Source organism: Canis lupus, chromosome 22 (assembly GCF_048164855.1).
Source record: "Canis lupus baileyi chromosome 22, mCanLup2.hap1, whole genome shotgun sequence".
Lineage (NCBI taxonomy): Eukaryota > Metazoa > Chordata > Mammalia > Carnivora > Canidae > Canis > Canis lupus.
Window position 1 is genome coordinate 33,282,630 of NC_132859.1, and position 18,277 is coordinate 33,300,906.

The 18,277-nt window shown below is 37.6% G+C and overlaps 1 protein-coding gene across 22 annotated transcripts in view; it reads right to left on the minus strand.

The window, feature by feature from the left end:
* Positions 1-18,277, minus strand: part of THRB (thyroid hormone receptor beta) — a 372,339-nt gene that overhangs the window by 297,698 nt on the left and 56,364 nt on the right. The window lies entirely within an intron of this gene.

Genomic DNA, 18,277 nt, shown 5'->3' on the forward strand with positions numbered 1-18,277 from the left:
TGTGGCAGGCTTTTAGCCTGCAGTAGGGGGAAAAAACCTCAGACCCTCACAGTTCTTCTCAGGCAAGAGTCTTATAAGGAATGAAATTTTGATTCTGAAGGATTGACTCTGAAGTTCATTTAGTGCTCTTTAACCAAGTTAACTTTCTGCCTAGTTTCAGATAAATATTTGTTTCTCAGAGGAAAAGGCCTGGTTCCTAGTACTGCAGAAGCTATTTTGTTATTGGTACCATTACTGGAGCAAATTTTTAAGGAACCGAATGAAACATGTAGTTGAAAGAGAGAAAAAAAAATCAGTACAAGAAATCCAAACTACAAGGTATTAAGTATATTAAGTATTAATTCTTATATCACAAAATAAATATTTGTTTCAAATTAAGGGACTCCAGAAGTCCAGAACAATGGGAGTAGAATTATGAAATCCAAACATTTTTCAGGTATTTTGTGCCTTTGCTACAGAAATGCAAATGGGCCAGATGGATTTTTAATATGATTCTACTTAGCAGTAAGACAGTTGATGCCTAATGACTTTAGTTTCTGAATCTGCAATCAGGTTCCAACAAGTATAAATATATATTCATAGTGGTCATGGATGGAATATTCAAAATCAAAATTGTTTCAGAAAAATGTGTTACATAATGTAATTGTACTGGGTGTTCAAGCATGCAATTGTAAAATTCCAGGTCAATTATCTTGAGGCACATAAAAATACATTGACGATACTGTCTTATATAAACATATTTTTAATATTTTTTCCAAGTGCTTTCAGATAGATTTTAGGATCTGCAAGGAGTAGACACAGCAAAGGAGACAAGATTACAAGTTTAGAAGAGACAATTTGGGCAAACCCAGAGAGGTCAGAGTCCACTACCAGGAAGCCCTAGAAATTAGATTAAGTAGCCAACAGATTAAGTAGCTAAAGATTAAGTAGCTTTCCCAGAGTAACATGTGTAAATGGACTGCTGATGAGATGAACAAGTCTTCAAGGCCTCAGGGCCTCCCACATTTCACCTACCTTTTGGGAACTGTACTTATGTAAAGGAGGAAGTACTAATGAACAGTTAAAAGGATAAACAGGAGGAGAACAAGAATGAGAATCTGTTGGTTTTTACTTGGGGCTGTCCAATGTATCAAATGTTCTGTTTATAGAACAGTAACCCAAGTGTTTAATGGGTGCTTCTTTAGCCTCATAGGACTCCCCCTTCACAACAGTCTGATGTTTTGCTCTAGTTCTACAACCTATTAACCTCATCTGACAACAAGGGAACCATACAGACAGGAAGGAATGAAGTGGAGTTTTTCAAATTCTGATACTGACATCGCTTGCATCAGTCACTGGGTTGTTAAAAATGCAGATTCCTAGGCCCCACTCCAGACCTACTGAATCGATCTTTTTAAGTGAGCCCCAGGAATCTGCATTCTAATAAGCCTCCCAATGGAATTGGATACAGGCACCTGAGTGGCTCAGCGGTTCAAGCATCTGCCTTTGACTCAGGGCATAATCTCGGGGCCCTGGGGATTGAGTCTCAAGTCTGGCTCCCTGTGAGGAGCCTGCTTCTCCCTCTGCTGCTCTTTCTGTGTCTCTCATGAATAAATAAATACAATCTTAAAAAAGAGAAAGAAACCAATGGAATTGGATAATGGAATCAATTTGGAGACTCAGTGGGCTAGACAGAGTTTATTTCTACAGAGAAGTTTACATTGCATATGACTTTGCTCTGAATTTAATGTTTTTGAGCATGAGCTCAATTTGACCCACCATTTCTTTTATATTTATTTATTTACTTATTTATAAAGATTTCATTTATTCATGAGAGACACAGAAAGACAGGCAGAGATATAGGCTGAGGGAGAAGCAGGCACCCTGAGGGGAGCCTGATATGGAACTCGATCCCAGGACCCCAGGATCACACCCTGAGCTGAAGGTAGATGCTCAACCACTGAGCCACCCAGGTGTCCCCACAATTCCTTATTTAAAGAAGGAAGAAAACATTTCTCTTGCCTCAGAAAGAAAAAGTAGTTTCATGAGCTCAAAGGGCACTTCTAAAAATCTACTTTTATTTATGCATATTTGTCCTTCATTGATTCATTTGGTAAGCCAAACACACACACACACACACACACACACACACACACACACCATTATCACTGATTTATCTGATTGGATGCTCCCCAAAATTGAAGTGGCATATTAATAAAGTACATTTTCTATAGCTGTTTAAGAATGAATTCATTAAATATGTATCATTGTGTGTTTATGCAAGGAGGCTTAAGAGAACACACTGATTATGTAAAATAAATAAGACAGGACAGAATGTCAATGTCATGATGCATTATCCCTGTCTGGCCTCTAACTCTGGAACTTCAGGAAATAGTACTTAAGTTCTGTTTTTTAACTTCTTGTCTTTAAAAGATGGTTGAAGATGATGAGCTTATGGGAACTTTCCCATTAAGGAAGGTTTCCTATGTTGGGTTGAGTTTGCAAAGTATCAGGAATTTAGCCATTTCTTCCTCTGAAGCAAAGATTTCTCCTATCCCCTCCATTAGTCTGCCCTAATCAAACTAAAATCCTTAAGTTCTAGCTGGCAAAATCACCAAGGACTAAATTGCCCACTGTCCATATATATGGATGAACAACAGGGATAGAAATTTGCCTATTCCACTTGGAATCTCTCTGAAAAACTTGTATTCATCCTTCAAAACCAAACTCGTGTCTTCTCACCAGTAAAGTGTCCTCATATTCTGTTTCTAGAGACACAGTGAGTTGACATTTTATGTTTCTATGGTATCTAGATCAGGTCCACAAGCTTGTGAGCAACCATAGGGCAAGGACCATAGGCTGATTCATAAGGATAGTCTCAAGCTCAAAATATTTTTATTGAATCAATTAATTCATTAATTCATTACTTTGGGATTGTCTAACTTTAGGGAAACAAAAAAATAGTTCCCTCCTCAGGGAGAATCTCTGGACTCTAAGTTAAACCTAGAGGCTAATGATGCTATTTGTAGAACCCTTTTGTCTTTCTGTAAGGCTTTCCTTATGTATGAGCAACTGAGTCTCAGTGGAATTAACACATGCCCTCACAGGAAAATGTTTCCACATTAAAATAACAATATTGATTATCAACACATCAAAAGACAAAGTTGTTTTTAGCCTTGGCCCCTCTCCAATGGATGTCATTGAGTGCTTATTACATGTCAGCACCTCATATTTGATTTCCTGTGCCCCTGGTTGTGTTGATGCTATCATTATCCAGTTTCACAAATGAGGAAACAGGGATCTAGAGGAATTAAGTAAGTTACCCATAATCACAGGAATAGTTAAGTGGTAGAGTCAGACTCAAACTGAGGTTGCATGGCCCAAGCCTGAGTCCATTCAGAAATGTCCTGCTCTTACGTGACTACCCACTCAAGTTAGAATACTTCCTCTAATGGCCTTCTAAGTATTTGTCTAATACCTTCGCTTTTCTTCCCTGCTCTCACTCATGTCAATTTATGGTTGTCTAATTATCTTTTAGAAGTTAGCCATTCTTTTTTTTTTTAAGATTTTATTTATTTATTTGAGAGGGAGAGAGAGCATGCGCACAAGTGGGGGAGGGACAAAGGAATAAGGACAGAGGGAGAGGAAGAAGCAAAGCAGACTCCCCACTGAGCAGAGAGCCTGACAAGCAGCTGGATCCTAGGACTCAGGGGTCATGACCTGAGCCAAAGGCAGATGCTTAAACGACTGAGCCACCCAGGCACCCCAGAAATTGGCCATTCTTAAAATAGATTCCACCCTTTAATCTTTGTTGTAGTCTTCTGCAATCCTGTTTCCCTTCCATGGTTTGCACATTGATGTGTATACACACACACACACACACACACATCAAAGAGATGGGAATTAAAAAAAGACATATTTCTGTTTCCTCATCTAACATTTTGGATTGAGTAAGCTACAACTATGAGACTTTTTGAAAAAGACTTTTTATTTGCCCTTAAGTTTTATTTAGATCCCTCGCAACTATTACTGAAGAATTTACTTAATCAAACTGTATATTTATAACCCAGTACTGAATTCTAGTACCATTTCTAAAGTGACTTCTTAGTTGAGATTATGATGTGGCTAAATGAAAATATTGCCAGTTTCAAAAATGTAATTTTTTATACCCAATCTTAGCAGGAAATGATTCTGCCAATTACAACACACGTGCGCACGCACATGCGCAAACACACAGACACACACACACACACACACCAATCACTGAGGACACTGAAAATCCAGATTTCTGGGTTTTATCCATCCAAAGATTTTGATGAAGTAAGTCTTGAATGCAGCCCAGAAAACTGTACTTTAAACAAGCTAGCTAGGTGATTCTGATGCAAGAATTTTGTGATCTACATTCTGAAAGATCCAGAGAAAATGCACGTTTTTCATTTATATAAGACAATGACCTAAATTTTCTAGAATCTTCTTAGCAAATTTCTGGCTATATTTACATGATAGTTAAAACAAAGTTAGCACTGACAGAAATGTCTTTTCTGTCACTTATTTCCATATTTCTGCAAAGTCTGCACTGAACTAGGGATGGCAAAAATCTAATAGATGGGATAGAGCCACATCTATCATCCTCCATACATCCACTGCCCATGACAGACATCATTTATCAATCATAGCATTCTTGTTGGCTGAGTCTGGACTCACGACTGTGAAACCACTCCCAATCAATTCTAGAGCAGTAGCTAAGACACGGCCATCAGGTCCTTGCCCACAGGGCATTGAAATAGAAAGAAAGCAAATGAGTTAAGTCATGAATGAGAAATACTAGTGAATTTAGAGTTCCATCCTTCTCCTTCCTTAGCAAGCATCCTGCACCCACCTCTCCCAGCTTGCTAGCATGCTCACTGGTATTGCAGACAAGGAACACTGGCTATTGGATGCAGACAGAGCCAAAGACTCACAAAGCCAGCCTATTCAAGGAACCTTCTTCAGTATGCTGTGATAGAAGGTTCTTTCTCTCTTCTCTTTCCTTTCCTTCCTCTCACTTAAGGACCTCCCTCTAAATGGAAAGCCAGTAGGGGTTCCTACTTAAGGTTCTAGCTATGGCGAAATTTTTTACCATAACTGTAGGATATCATCCTCTTTCAATTAATAGTTGACAGTTGAGAGGTCAAAGGACTTACCCAGTGTTATTTAAAGCCAAAAGTAGAAGTCAGGTCTCTGGACTCCTAATTTATTACTATTCATAAATTTAAGAACTTTAAATTATAAGCAGTTACCTTATAAAAATTGTACTGCATAGTCAGGCCTTTGTCCAGTAATTCTGATATTACTCTTGATCATATTAACATATCATAGTTTCTATCTTTGAGGACCTTTCATTAGTCTAGCCTCAACCAAGGATGAGTTAATATGTTTTGCAGATGGCAGCTCTGTCTTATTGTAAACTACACACCTTTAATCACAGTTTAACCTATATTCTGTAGAGTTGTAAAATCACCTCATAATACACCTCATAATAAGAGTAGGGTGTTTGTTTTTTTTATCTCAACCATGGAGCAGCCAGGAGGAGTTAAAAGAATAAGAACACTGGGGTCAGACACATCGGGGCTTGAATCCTAGCTCCACCTCTACCTAGCTGTGTGACCTTATGCAACTGACTTAACCTCTTCAAGAATCTGTTTCTTTATCTATAAAATAATGAACCTGTTTACCTCATAGAGTTGTTTTGGAGAAGAAATTAATAAATGGGTATAAACATGACATGGATATATACCTGGCAAATAAGAGGTACTCAGCCAATTTTAGTTGCCCCTACCCTTTTCTTGGTTTATACCATTAGAAATAAGGTAGTCTGCTCTCTTTCATCCTTACTTTCACCTTAGAATTTCCCAGGACTGATTACACTTGCAAGGGCCAGTGGAAAATGAAAAGGAAGGACCATTTGTTCAAAAATCATTAGGAATTTTGAGATGGCACCCACAGTGCAGTAAACTGAACATGGGGCCCTTCTGAGCATGGGACCCAGGTCTCATATATGCCCAAATAGCCAGTTCTGACTACCAGACTATTTCTGTGCAGAATCTTTTCTCAACATCTCTTTGGCCTTGATTAACCAATGCTAAGACTCCAGGTAAGCACGGGAAGCAAGAGTACTGGCTCAAGAATTAGTTTAATTTAAATCCTGGTTCTACTACTTATTCTCTAATGAACTTTCAGAAAATAAATGACTCTGCAGGTTTGTTCCTTTCTTGAAGGTGGGACTAATAATAGCATGTTCCTCATAGGGCCCAGGTGCAGGTTAAATGAGATAAGAGCAGGGAAAGGCACTGACCCCTAATCCAGGGGGACTCAAATGTTGGCTGTTGTTCTAAAGTCTTTCTTTCCTTTATACATCTCCTGAATCTTCAGGCTTTACTAATCCAGTAGAGTCATATTTATTATAATTTCCATAGAAAGTGCTACTCAGAGCCTGCCACAGACTCTTGCTGGGGAGCAAAAAGGCAGCAAAACGGGCAGAATTTGCAATCTCAATTATTTTAATGTACAATTCAGAATGAAGCATAGTGAATTATAACAAAAAATGATGATGCTTTTAATGAAATTTATGAAAGTAAAATATCTAAAGTTTGTAGAGTGGATTTGTTTTCCATTACTTTTACATCATTATTCCATTTGACTCCTCCTACCCTACACACTGTCTATATATTACCATCTAAATTTTATAGGTTCTTATAACTAAGCTTGCAAGACATTTAGTGATTTGCCTGAAGATTCATGCTTCTTTAATTATCTGAAGACTCATGCTTGTTTGGTTCTTAATCCAGGGCTCCTTCTACCCCCATCAACAACAACAAAAAATGGTTAAAGTAGCATTTATGTGTCTGTCTCTTCTATTCCTGAGTATATTTGTTTTACTGCTTCAACTGACAATGATTATAAAAATTTCATGTGGTTTTTGAAAAAGGAAGAAATGGAACAAGGTAGTAAATAACTCATTTCACATTTAAGTAGATTTGGCAACCTTGGCCAATTTTATGAAGCTTGAAAATCTCTTTGTAATTTATAATCACAAAGATTGCTATCAAAATTTTCATAAAAAGCTGACATTTAGGAAACTTAGTGGCATGGATTGATAATTGCCAAAGACTCATTAATGAAAAACTGTGGTCATTTGAACTTGGGATGGGATATGTATTTTATCCGTGCAGTGATTCTAGAAGAACTATCATTTTCCAATCCCGTTTTGGAGGTGAAACAGAGAACTGAAAGAGCACGTGCCAGCCCTACGCTGCTTGCCTTCAAACTTTATGCAAGAAACAAAACTTTTTTTTACTGCACTGTTATTTTGGGTTTCTGATACTTGCAGCTGAAACTAATCCTGATACAGCCACTCTCCTCAATTTCCTCCCCAGATGCAAACTTATATTTTTGACTTTTTTTATGACAAAACGGGAGCTAAAAGAGGGATATGCATGAATTCACCATCCTTTTAGCTGCTGCTGAAGAATTTTTACCTCTCTGGCCTCCACTGAACTTACTTTTGGGATATGATCATATTGGTGGGCTCTATGAAGAGTTGGGGCCTCACATCTCAACTGGCTTCAGAATCCAGTGGTGAAAAAGAATGGTCTCTGAGATGGCTACCATCATTCTTTTCCTTCCCTATATGCACATGCCCATCCCTCCCCTTAAAACAGGAAGAGTTCATTTTCCCTCCCTTTTAAATTCAGGGTAGCCTTGTAACTTATAATGTGAAAGAAGTGGTATACTGGCTCCTGGGACTTCCTAGCCCCAGACTTAGTAAGAGGATCGGAGGCTTTTTCTTCTTCCCTCTTGGAGGGCAGCTTCCATGTGAGAAATCTGACTACTCTCAAACCACCATTGTGAGTAAGCACAAACTAGCTAGGAGGAGGAGTCATGCATGAAGCTCTAGGCTACCTATAATTAAGGAAAACCTTCTTGGAGTTTGTAGCCCAGCCCAGCCATGCTGAATCAGACTGAATGACTGACCCCTAACCAATGTCAAAGGGAGCAAAAGAACTGCCCACTCATTTCTCTCTGAAGTCCTGACCCATAGAATTGTGAGGAAGAGTAAGTCACTGTTATTTGAAAATACTGAGTTGTGGGTAGTCTGTCATACAACAATAAATAGCTGCAATAGCTGGAAAAAGATGATGTGCAGCAGAAAGAAGAACATTTATGAGGGAAAGAAAGGATTGGTGAGAAAAAACTACTTTGCTACCAGTTTTGCCTGGCTCCTGCTGTCCTAGCTTTGGGATTTTGGAAAAGGGAGACCTAACAACCATTATTTCCATAGCAAAATAAATTCTGCATTCCCCAGAAGTAATCTGCAATGCACATTTGGAACACAACTTGTTCAGAAGCTGGCAACTTACTCAATGCACTTCAGCATTCATTCCTGACCTTCGTGTGACATAAATACCAATTCATTTATGTGTCACACTATTGCTGTGTATGTAAGGCAGATATATAATATTAGGTTGGTCCTGAGCAATTCCAAGGAGATAAGTCATAGTGCTTATATAACCGTCGGTATATTGTATTTAGTGTAGTGTATCAAGCATGATTATGGGTAATTTTATGTTAATTAATGCTTTTTATGGCAAGCTGTTTATCGAATCTTGATTCATTCTAAAAGAAAAAATGAATACCTAGGTATATATGACCTACTCAAAGAAAGCCTTTATTTGCTTAATAACAAAAGATTCTCAAAGGAAAGTTTTCTGTTCCAATGCAGGAGAAGACAAAATATTTAAATAAAGAAATTTTGTAGAAATGTTTTCCAGGGATATTCTAAGCATGTCTATGTAGAATCATTTTACTAAAACTGCCTGCTTGTTACTAAGGATCTTCAAAGTATTTATATTTCAATTAATTTAAGACAGAGGGCCTCAGCCTCAGCTTTTTAAATTCTGAAATTAATATAGTATCAAAGTGGTGGCTTGAAAGTGTAGTGGTGGGCAGTGGTTCTCAAGCATGGCTCTTCACTAGGAGAAGAACTTAGAATCCTTTCACTCTAGCCCCTAGAAGTGACTAACTCAACTGTTTCTAGGGTAGGCACGAGGCAACAGGGTTTATTTTTAATGTTCTCTAGATGATTCTAATGTTCACCTAAGATTGAAAACATGGTTGAAACAGTTTAGGCTTTGAAATCAGCCTTGGGTTGGAATTCCAACCACTCCTAATTTTATAACCTTGGGCAAGTGGCAAAATCATCCTAAGGCTCTATGTCTGTGGTTCTCAAAGTGGGGTCCCTCAATAAGCAGCATCACTGATATCTAGGACACTTCTGGGAAGTGAAAATTCTCAGGCCTCATCCAAACCTACTGAATCAGAAAGTCTAGGGCTAGGGCCCAGCCTCCAAAAGATTTTGCTACAGGCTACTACTGTTTGAGAACCACTGTGCTGTGTGATAAGAATTAAAAGGGTGAATGACTCTGTGTCCCTTCATTGTCCTCAATATCTAATTAAATTGTCAGAAATCAAATTTCTTTCCACTTGTCAGAATATCTTGTTGGTTTTTTTTTTATAGGATTGTAAAGTATAGTAGCAAAACTCAAAATATTAACATGTATTGTTTTATTTCTGAGTCTACAATTCACTTTTATTGAGTTAGAATAGAAAGGAAAAGCAGAAAGAACAAAAACAACTATACTACTTACCCCTGAAACTAATATTACACTACATGTTAACTAATTGGAATTTAAGTAAAAACTAAAAAACAAAACAAAATAAATTACACTACTACTTTGAAATAAAATCATTACCATTGTGATACAAATTCGCTTTTTACATATTGTTTTATAAGTGTCTTAACTTAGTTTCTTGCCTATCACTTCTTTTATACCTTAAGTCTATTAACTATTTTAGACATCATATTTTCAAAGTTGCCTTTTATTCCATCATATGAATATGCCTGTATTTAGTCAAACTTGTTGTTTCAGATTTTTGCTTTTATAAATAATGTTTATCAATTAAAAAAAAAATCTTGTTCACATACCCATGATACCATTCTTGGGATCAATTCCTAGATGTGGTATTAATAGATCAAAGTGTAAACATCTTTTAATATGTTAACAAATTATTCTTTTAAAAACCTACACCTGTGAGGCACCTTGAGGGTGGTGCAGTACATTAACTGTTGGACTCTTGGTTTTGGCTCAGGTCATGATCTCAGTCAGGTTCATGAGATCAAGCCCTGCCTCAGGTTCCTGGCTCAGGCTGGAGTCTGCCTGAGACTCTCCCCCTCTCTCCCTCTCCTTCTGCCCCTCCCACCTCTGGCTCATGCTCTCTTTTCTCTCTCAAATAAATAAGCCTTTTTAAAAAAGAAACCTACACCCCTAGTAGCAGAAGGGAGTGCCAATTCTCTTTCACCATATGTTAATGCTATATATTACCATTTTATTTAATCTTTGTCTCTTGAGTACCAAGATCATTTCATTTTTTCTTTAATGAGGTTAAATCTTATTGTCATTAAAAAAAATTGTAGCCCATTTGTATTTATTCTCATTCTTTGACCATTTCTTAAAAATGTGAGTATTTAGATTTTTTCTTTTCAAAATGTAAAAGCTCTTTATATATTATTACTTTCACGAACATTTGGAAATAAAAAAATAGATACATAACAAGGACTCCATTGAGTAGCATCAGAATGAGTTAATTTCAATTTCTTAACAAAAAAAAATAAACTATAAATAATTTGGTTGGATTACATTATTGAAAATATCCAAAGAATCAGTATGTTTCCCTTTCCTGTGACTGCATTACACTGAACAAAATTTAGTCCTCTAATGATTGAGGATTTTTTTGGTGTGTCAGGGCATTTGATCTGAATTTTGCATAGTGTAGAAAGAATGGGATTCAGAAAGTCTGGGTCCTGGCTTCACAGGCTATCAGTTGTTTAACCTAGAGTGAGGTAAATAACATCTCAAAGCCTTCGTTTCCACATCCTTATAACATAAATAGCACAAATGACCTCTTCCTCATATGGTTACTGTGAGAAACAATGCACACAATGGTATAGCACACAGATTTCAGAGCCTAACTATCTGGATTTGAATCCCTATCATTTAAAGTTATGGGCCTTGAGCAAGTTCTTAATCCCTCTGGGCTTCAGTTTCCTTGTTTGTAAAATGAGGATAATAATAGAAGTTACCTATTAGAGTTTTGGTAAGGATTAAATGAATAAAGATTTACAGAGCATTTAAAACAGCACCTGGCAGGTAGTAAGCACTACATATTAACACCATAATCGTTATAATTAGATAGAGGACCGTGTATATCCTATGCTTTCTTAACTGGAGCCCTATGCAAATATCAGTGGTGGGACCTATACTCTCCATAGGGGTCATCATGGTCTTGGCAGGTATATAGTGTTGGGTTGAATCTCTACCAACCCCAGGATATACTTAGAAATGAGTTTCTGAATAAGGCTCTGGTATCAACTTGCTTTTTGGTGATTCACCTCTTTCTACTAAACGTGGAGTGCAGGACAATCAATCTGTTTTTTGTCAGCTGGAGTATGACTGTCAAAACTGACCAATGCGGGTCTATCACTTTGCTTCCACCCAGGAACTCACCTTCAGCAGACAGACAAACCATGAAAGTGCTGTACCCAAGATGCTCTAAGACAGATCTGTGCCAAGTTTTCCCACACAAAGCAGAGCACTGCACTGATTTTTAGATTCACCATCTATAGTTGGCTTAACTAAATTCTGTGTTCTCATATATGCTTTATACCAGCTAACAAGGAAATTTTTGGTCTGAACTCTTAATATAAATTATAATTAATACAGAAAATGATTAAAAGAAACTCTCAGCATTTGGTCATCTTATCAGATACAACTCCCACTTTTGTCCCTATGATTTACACTGTGTAAAAGAAAATATACCCATATGGAATACGCTTGTGAATCGAAAACAAAGCCAATGCCCAAAATACAAATCAAAAACACTGCCTAGAACAACAGGCCTCAACTAATGAATTAAAATGATTGCTGGTTTCTTTAAAATATTAAGCCCATCGATGCTTGCCAAAAACCCCTTGGCTAGCTGAGGGATTCAAACTGCATTGTTCAGCGAGAGATTGAAATCCTTCCATTCATCATTGACATGTGAGAGACAAGACAAGGTTTTTGACAAAAAAGGGGATGAGGCGCCAGATGGTTTCCATCTGTATCTCCATTGATCGTACAATGAAAACCCACCTTCCCTAATCAGAAGGCTATGCGATACATGGAAAATGAATACCCAGTGTTTTTAAAGAAGCATAATCGCCCCTTCCCAACCATAGATGTATAAATATTAATGAACACAATCTGGATCTAAGCAAATTTAGCATGAACTTTTAGCAACCCTCCCTTGACAACTTCCTCCCTTTTTAACTGAATTAAACTCCTAAGTTCTGTGATTAAAAATAGCAAACCCTGCACTGAAGTTGGATCTGTGACTGAGGAAAAACCTTCCCTGCTAGTAACCAGTTAACATAACTCATATCATTGCATACTTTTTATAACCAAAAAAGGGTCTCAGTTTGAATGAATGTTTAGCAAGTGTGAACAGTGAAGTATAGAATCAACACAAATAAGTAGGGAATTATTAATTGATCACTTATGCCATGCCTACTTCCAAAAAGATTTAAGCAAATTTAGAGATTACATGCAACACCAGGAGTTGTTAAACAAGTTAATTTCTGCAAACCCCTGTGCTATGTGACATACTGAACCATTGAGCCCTCGGGAAAAAGGGTTCTCAATCTCTCCATCTATCTACACACACACACACACACACACACACACACACACACAATTTTAACTTACAGAACTAAAACAATCTCAATGACTCATATTCAAGGGAAAATACTAAATGCCTTTCTGAAAAATTTGAAGTTACATCATTAGTATTACAATATCTCTAACCAAGAGGATTTGGTAGGTCTTCTTCCTGTTGACACTCCTTTTAGGAAGAATATGAGAAAGAGACAAAGATTTGAAAATTTCCATTAATTTCTTTCTTTGCTTCCTTTCCTTTCAGTTCAAACAGGGAAGATTTGCATACTTTCTCTAGCTTATATGCCTTTAATCTGTTGAAGCAATGCATTCTCCAAGAAGTACATGCCATATTTTCACTAATAATTCCCTATAGATCAAAGTGGTCAGAATCTTAGAGTGAAAAATGTCAAATCAGCCCAAAGATAATATGAAAAATCCACATTCTCAACTTAAGTTCCTCATTTGACTGGAAGGGAATAATCTTTTTTTTCTCTCATCCAATATATACTGTTCTCATTCTGTCAATGAACACATTTTTATTGAGAGCTATGTGTGTAGCATTGTTTAGGCACTGAGGATTAACACAATGGACAGTATTGCTATTCTCAGGCAAAAATGTTATTTCAGAATCATCCTTTAGATATTGTAAAGAATGCTCTTTGTTTCTTTGTTGTATGGTAACACCATCACATACAGAGTTCACATGTGTCTCTAGCTCAAAGGATCAAACTCATCTCTTAGTCACCAAATCCCTTTTGGGAATAAGTGCTTAGTAGGAGTAACTGCCAATGTCACCAGAAATATTGGTGTTTGTTTAAGGTTAAGGTAATCTTTTAAAACTGCTAGTCATAAAACAAGATATTGATACATTTGATTATACTAAAATTAAAAATGTCTGTTCAAGGGCACCTGGCTGGATCGGTTGGAGGAACATGCAACTCTTGATCTTGGGCTTGTGATTTCGAGCCACATGTTGAGTGTAGAGATTACTTAAAAATAAAATCTTAAAAAAAGACAAAATTTCTGTTCATTAAAAGATACCACAAAATAAAATGGCAAGGCACAAATTGGGAGAAGTGCTTTGAAACACCTAAAACTGACACAAAGGATTAATATTTTCTCTCCCTCTCTCTCTACACAAACACACACGTATAACTACTATGAATTAAGAGAGAAATGGGGAAGATATGAACAGTATTTCACCAAAAAGGAAGCATCAATGATAAACATATAAAAATATGTTCAACTCCTTTAGAAATTGAAGCAATGCTTTTTTAGACCGCAATGAGATACATTTTAGATGGGTGAAATTTAAGAGCCTGACATTACCAAATGTTGTCAAAGAACGACAAGAACTCACACTGCTGAAGGGAGCTTCAACTGGTTCAACCACTTTGAAAAATAACTTTAAATCACCTAGGAAAGAATGCATTTATTTTCTGACCCAGCAAGTCTATTCCTAGAGAAACTCTTACTCACTTGTACCAGAAGAAAATGTGCAAGTAAATTCATAACAGCATTGTTTGTAATAACAAATTACCAGATATAAACTCCTAAACAGAAAAGAACCTAAAAGTCCATCCATAGAAGAGCAAGTTAAGTGGTATCATACAACAGGGGTAAAAGAGCAAATTCCAGCTTTATATCCTGGACGGATAAATCTTAGAAATATAATTAGGAATGAAAAGGCAAGTTTCATGAAAGTATATATGGCATGCAACTATTTTTATAAAGCCCACAGACAAGCAAAATTTTAAAATACATACATACTATTTAGGGAGATATATGCACATATAATAAAACAAACAAAAAATCTTACTGATAAATGCAAAATTCCTAACAGTGCACCTCAGTGAAAGGAGGCAGATGTTCAATATCAACATATTGTAATGTCCAATTCCCTGAGTTGGGCATTAATTTCATAAGAGATTTATTTCATGATTAAGTTTCATAGCCTATGTATGTTATAATATATAAATCTATTTGCAAATAAAATATATTAAAGAGAGAGAGAGACAGACTAACCAAGGAAGGCAGGTCTTCTTAACTCCATCAAAGCTGAGTAGGTAGCACTGACAGGTGATCAAGATGCAAAGAAATATTTTGCTTACTTCTTGGGACTTCTTTTTTTTTCTAAGATTTTATTTATTTATTCGTGAGAGACACACAGAGAGAGAGGCAGAGACACAGAGGGAGAAGCAGGCTCCATGCAGGGAGCCCGATGTGGGACTCGATCCCAGGTCTCCAGGATCACGCCCCGGGCCAAAGGTGGCGCTAAACCATTGAGCCACCCAGGCTGTCCTGTCTTGGGATTTCAAATGGGTTTTCAGTCATGCTACAGCTTGAAATTAGTTTCTTTCTGGAAATGGGCTGGTCTGTCCAACTTCCCATTAATTCTCTCAATAATGTAAGATTACAGAGGGTACACTTTGCAATTTAGGAAGGGGAATATTCAACTGTGTTCAAGACTGTTGAACTACAGCTGCAATATCATGATCAATCCTTGGAACTGCATTTTATGAGAAGTAAATACTAGAGAATTTCTAGAGGAAGTCAATGTAGACACTGGATGTCAAAAATCCGCTTCATGTGAATGGCTAACTAAATCCGAATTTGAAATACTAAACTGAGAGAAGAGAGAGATTAGGAGAAATATGATAGCTGGCTGCAAAAATTAAAAAGAAATGCTGTCAAGTTTTAAAAATTTTAGCTTTATCCTGCATATAGAGTGGCCACCCACTACCAATGGATAGAAATGTATTGAAGCTGATTTAAGCTCTGAAAATTAAAATATCAGCTCACAGCAGCTAGCAGGATGACTAACTCTGGATGGTGGCCTATTATAGTCCAAGAATTACCTAGTGCTGTTAAAGATTGCTACCCTCCAAAAAAAATGTTTATAGAATCTTTATTTTTCTTATAATAGGTTATATTTTATGATTCAGACCATAGGTTTAATATTTTTTTGGTCTTAAAAATATAATAATACTATGTCATTATTTTACTTGAGATCAGTTTTGTCATTTGTTTTTTATTTCTTCAAACTCAGTTCTAGAGATAGTGGTAAGAATGAATGACTCCTCCTCAGAAACTACCTAACTCTATGGAAGAGTATTCACCTCTTTGAGCCTCAGTTTCCCCAGTCATTGAACATAATCTCTCTGTGGTAGGCTGAGTAATGACCCCCCAAATATGTGCATATCCCACTCATTGGAACTGGTGAATATATTACCTTACATGACATCAAGAACTTTGCAAATGTGATGAAGCATTTCATAATAAAAAGATTATGCTGGATTATTTGGTGGGCCTACTACAATCACATAGGACCTTGCAGGATGGATGAAAAATCAGAGGCAGAGGAGAGGGTTACGTGCTGAGGGACAAAGAGACTACCTGACATGCTTTGAAGATGGAAGCAGGGACCACAAGCCAAGGAAACAGGCAGCCCTTACAAGCTGGAAAAAGCAAGGAAATGGATTCTTCCCTTAGAGCCTCTGGAAGGAAGGCATGCAGGGCCCTTGTCTTTAGTCTTGTGGAACTAATTCCTGAATTCTGACAGGCAGAACTGTAAGATCACACATTTGTATTGTTTTGAGCCACAAAGTTTGTGGTGATTTGTTACAAGAGCAACAGGAAACAAATACATCATCTCAGAGGACTTTTGTGAGGATCACAAATGAGATAAACCAAATAAAAAGTTCTTGGCTTCCATTAAAGTCGTCATCCACCTAACTGACCCAAAATGAGAACTCAATTTCATGAACAACTGTATCAGTGTGCCCTCCATTATTTTCCCTCACAACCCACTTTCATACTTTCAGATATATTAATGAGGTGGGGGAAAGGATCCTGGATAGGAGACAGTTCACAGCCATTAATGCCTACGGTCCTGACAGGTACCTGACTTCCCCAGGCCTCGTTCCTCAGCTATAATCAGAGGTTAGATCCTTCAAGCTCTAAAATTCAATGACTGTACGCTTACTAAGGTAGCCAGTACTGGCTTTCTGAGTCTACCCTCTCCCTCTTTTCTGGTTTAACCTGTAGCTAGTGTCTGAATTATCTTGTGCCAACTGCCCCTAGGTTATCTTTGCTTTGGGCACTGATTAACCAGACAAGCCTAATTCTGTGATTAGAACAAAAAGGAAGACGAAAGGAGGTCAAGCCATTCTTAGTTTAAATTTATGCTTAAAAATTTATGCTTAAAAAAAATGTTTTACAAAGAATGTTCTTAGCAAAAAATCCTAGCTCTAAGAGTTTTTATAGGTTTCCCCTGGGTCCTTCTGTCATTAATTCAAGACTATCACTTTCAAGAACAGGTTGGCTGGCCATCCTTACCAAGTGTTCTGCCCAGGCTCTTATCCTCCTAAGTGCAGGGCGTTTGACACACTTTCCTTGTTGCTAAAGGTGTAGATAACAGTACCTGGGGATCAAACACGACCAAAATAGAACAGACACCAAAGTGCTGTTGAACACAACCTCCCTTTCATATCTCTGCTTTTTCCAACTCACCACAGAAAGTCTGTGAAAAAGTTTTGCCATCTATAAATTATTCTGTAAATGCAAAGAGTTCCTTAAAAAAACTCAGTATGGGGTCAGATGTCATGATAGAGACACAGGCAACACTCAGCTGTCACACAAAGGAATTTTAACATGACAAAATCCAGAAGACCTTACAAGGTAGTTTTGAAAGAAGAACAAATCTTTGCCAGCATGAGAAGAATGAGGACATTTTGGGGGAGAAAAGATGGTATGTGGAAAAGGCAAGAAAGCATCCTCTAAACATAGTGAGAAGTTAGTGTGTCTGGCACATAGTGGGGAGGAACAGATAAGGTCTGGCACATAGCAGGGAGGAGGCCACGGTCTGCTCCTGAAGGGCTGTGTACGCCATGCTGTGCATCTGAATTCTATTGTACAGAGTTCAGCAACCAGAGAGATACTTATTGGCAAGGAAGTGACATGCTCCAATTTGGCTTTTGGAAAATAAAAAAATAAATAAAATGGGTAGAGGTAGCCAAGATATTGGGATAGTCTAGACCTGGGATAGGGGCTGTGGGATGGGGATGGATGGGAGCAATCTTTCACTGAAGATTGACTGGATGGTGGAGAGAGGGGTTAGAAGTGACCTAAAGGTTTCCAGCTTGGCTGGTTAGGTGCTTGGAGCCATTGGAAGCAAAAGGGAAGAGAGAGAGAACAAAGTTTGGAACTAGAAACAGTAAACCAAAAACACTGGGTAGGTGGAAAGTGAAGAGATAATCAGAATGCTAGAAAATCTTTAAAGGCACTTAGGCAAAGTAAGGCAAAGGAGACAAGATATGTGTGGGCAGAGGGACAGAGGAGGAGATAAATAGAAAGGTCAGAGGAAGCAAATGTAGAGAAATGAGCAGGGCATTAGACAGCCGTGCCAAGTGCAGGAATGAGGTCCAGGAGACGAAGGACAGAAATAGGTAGCACAGAGGCACACTCAAACCCCAAGACATGTGAGCATGCCCTTGTGGAGCACA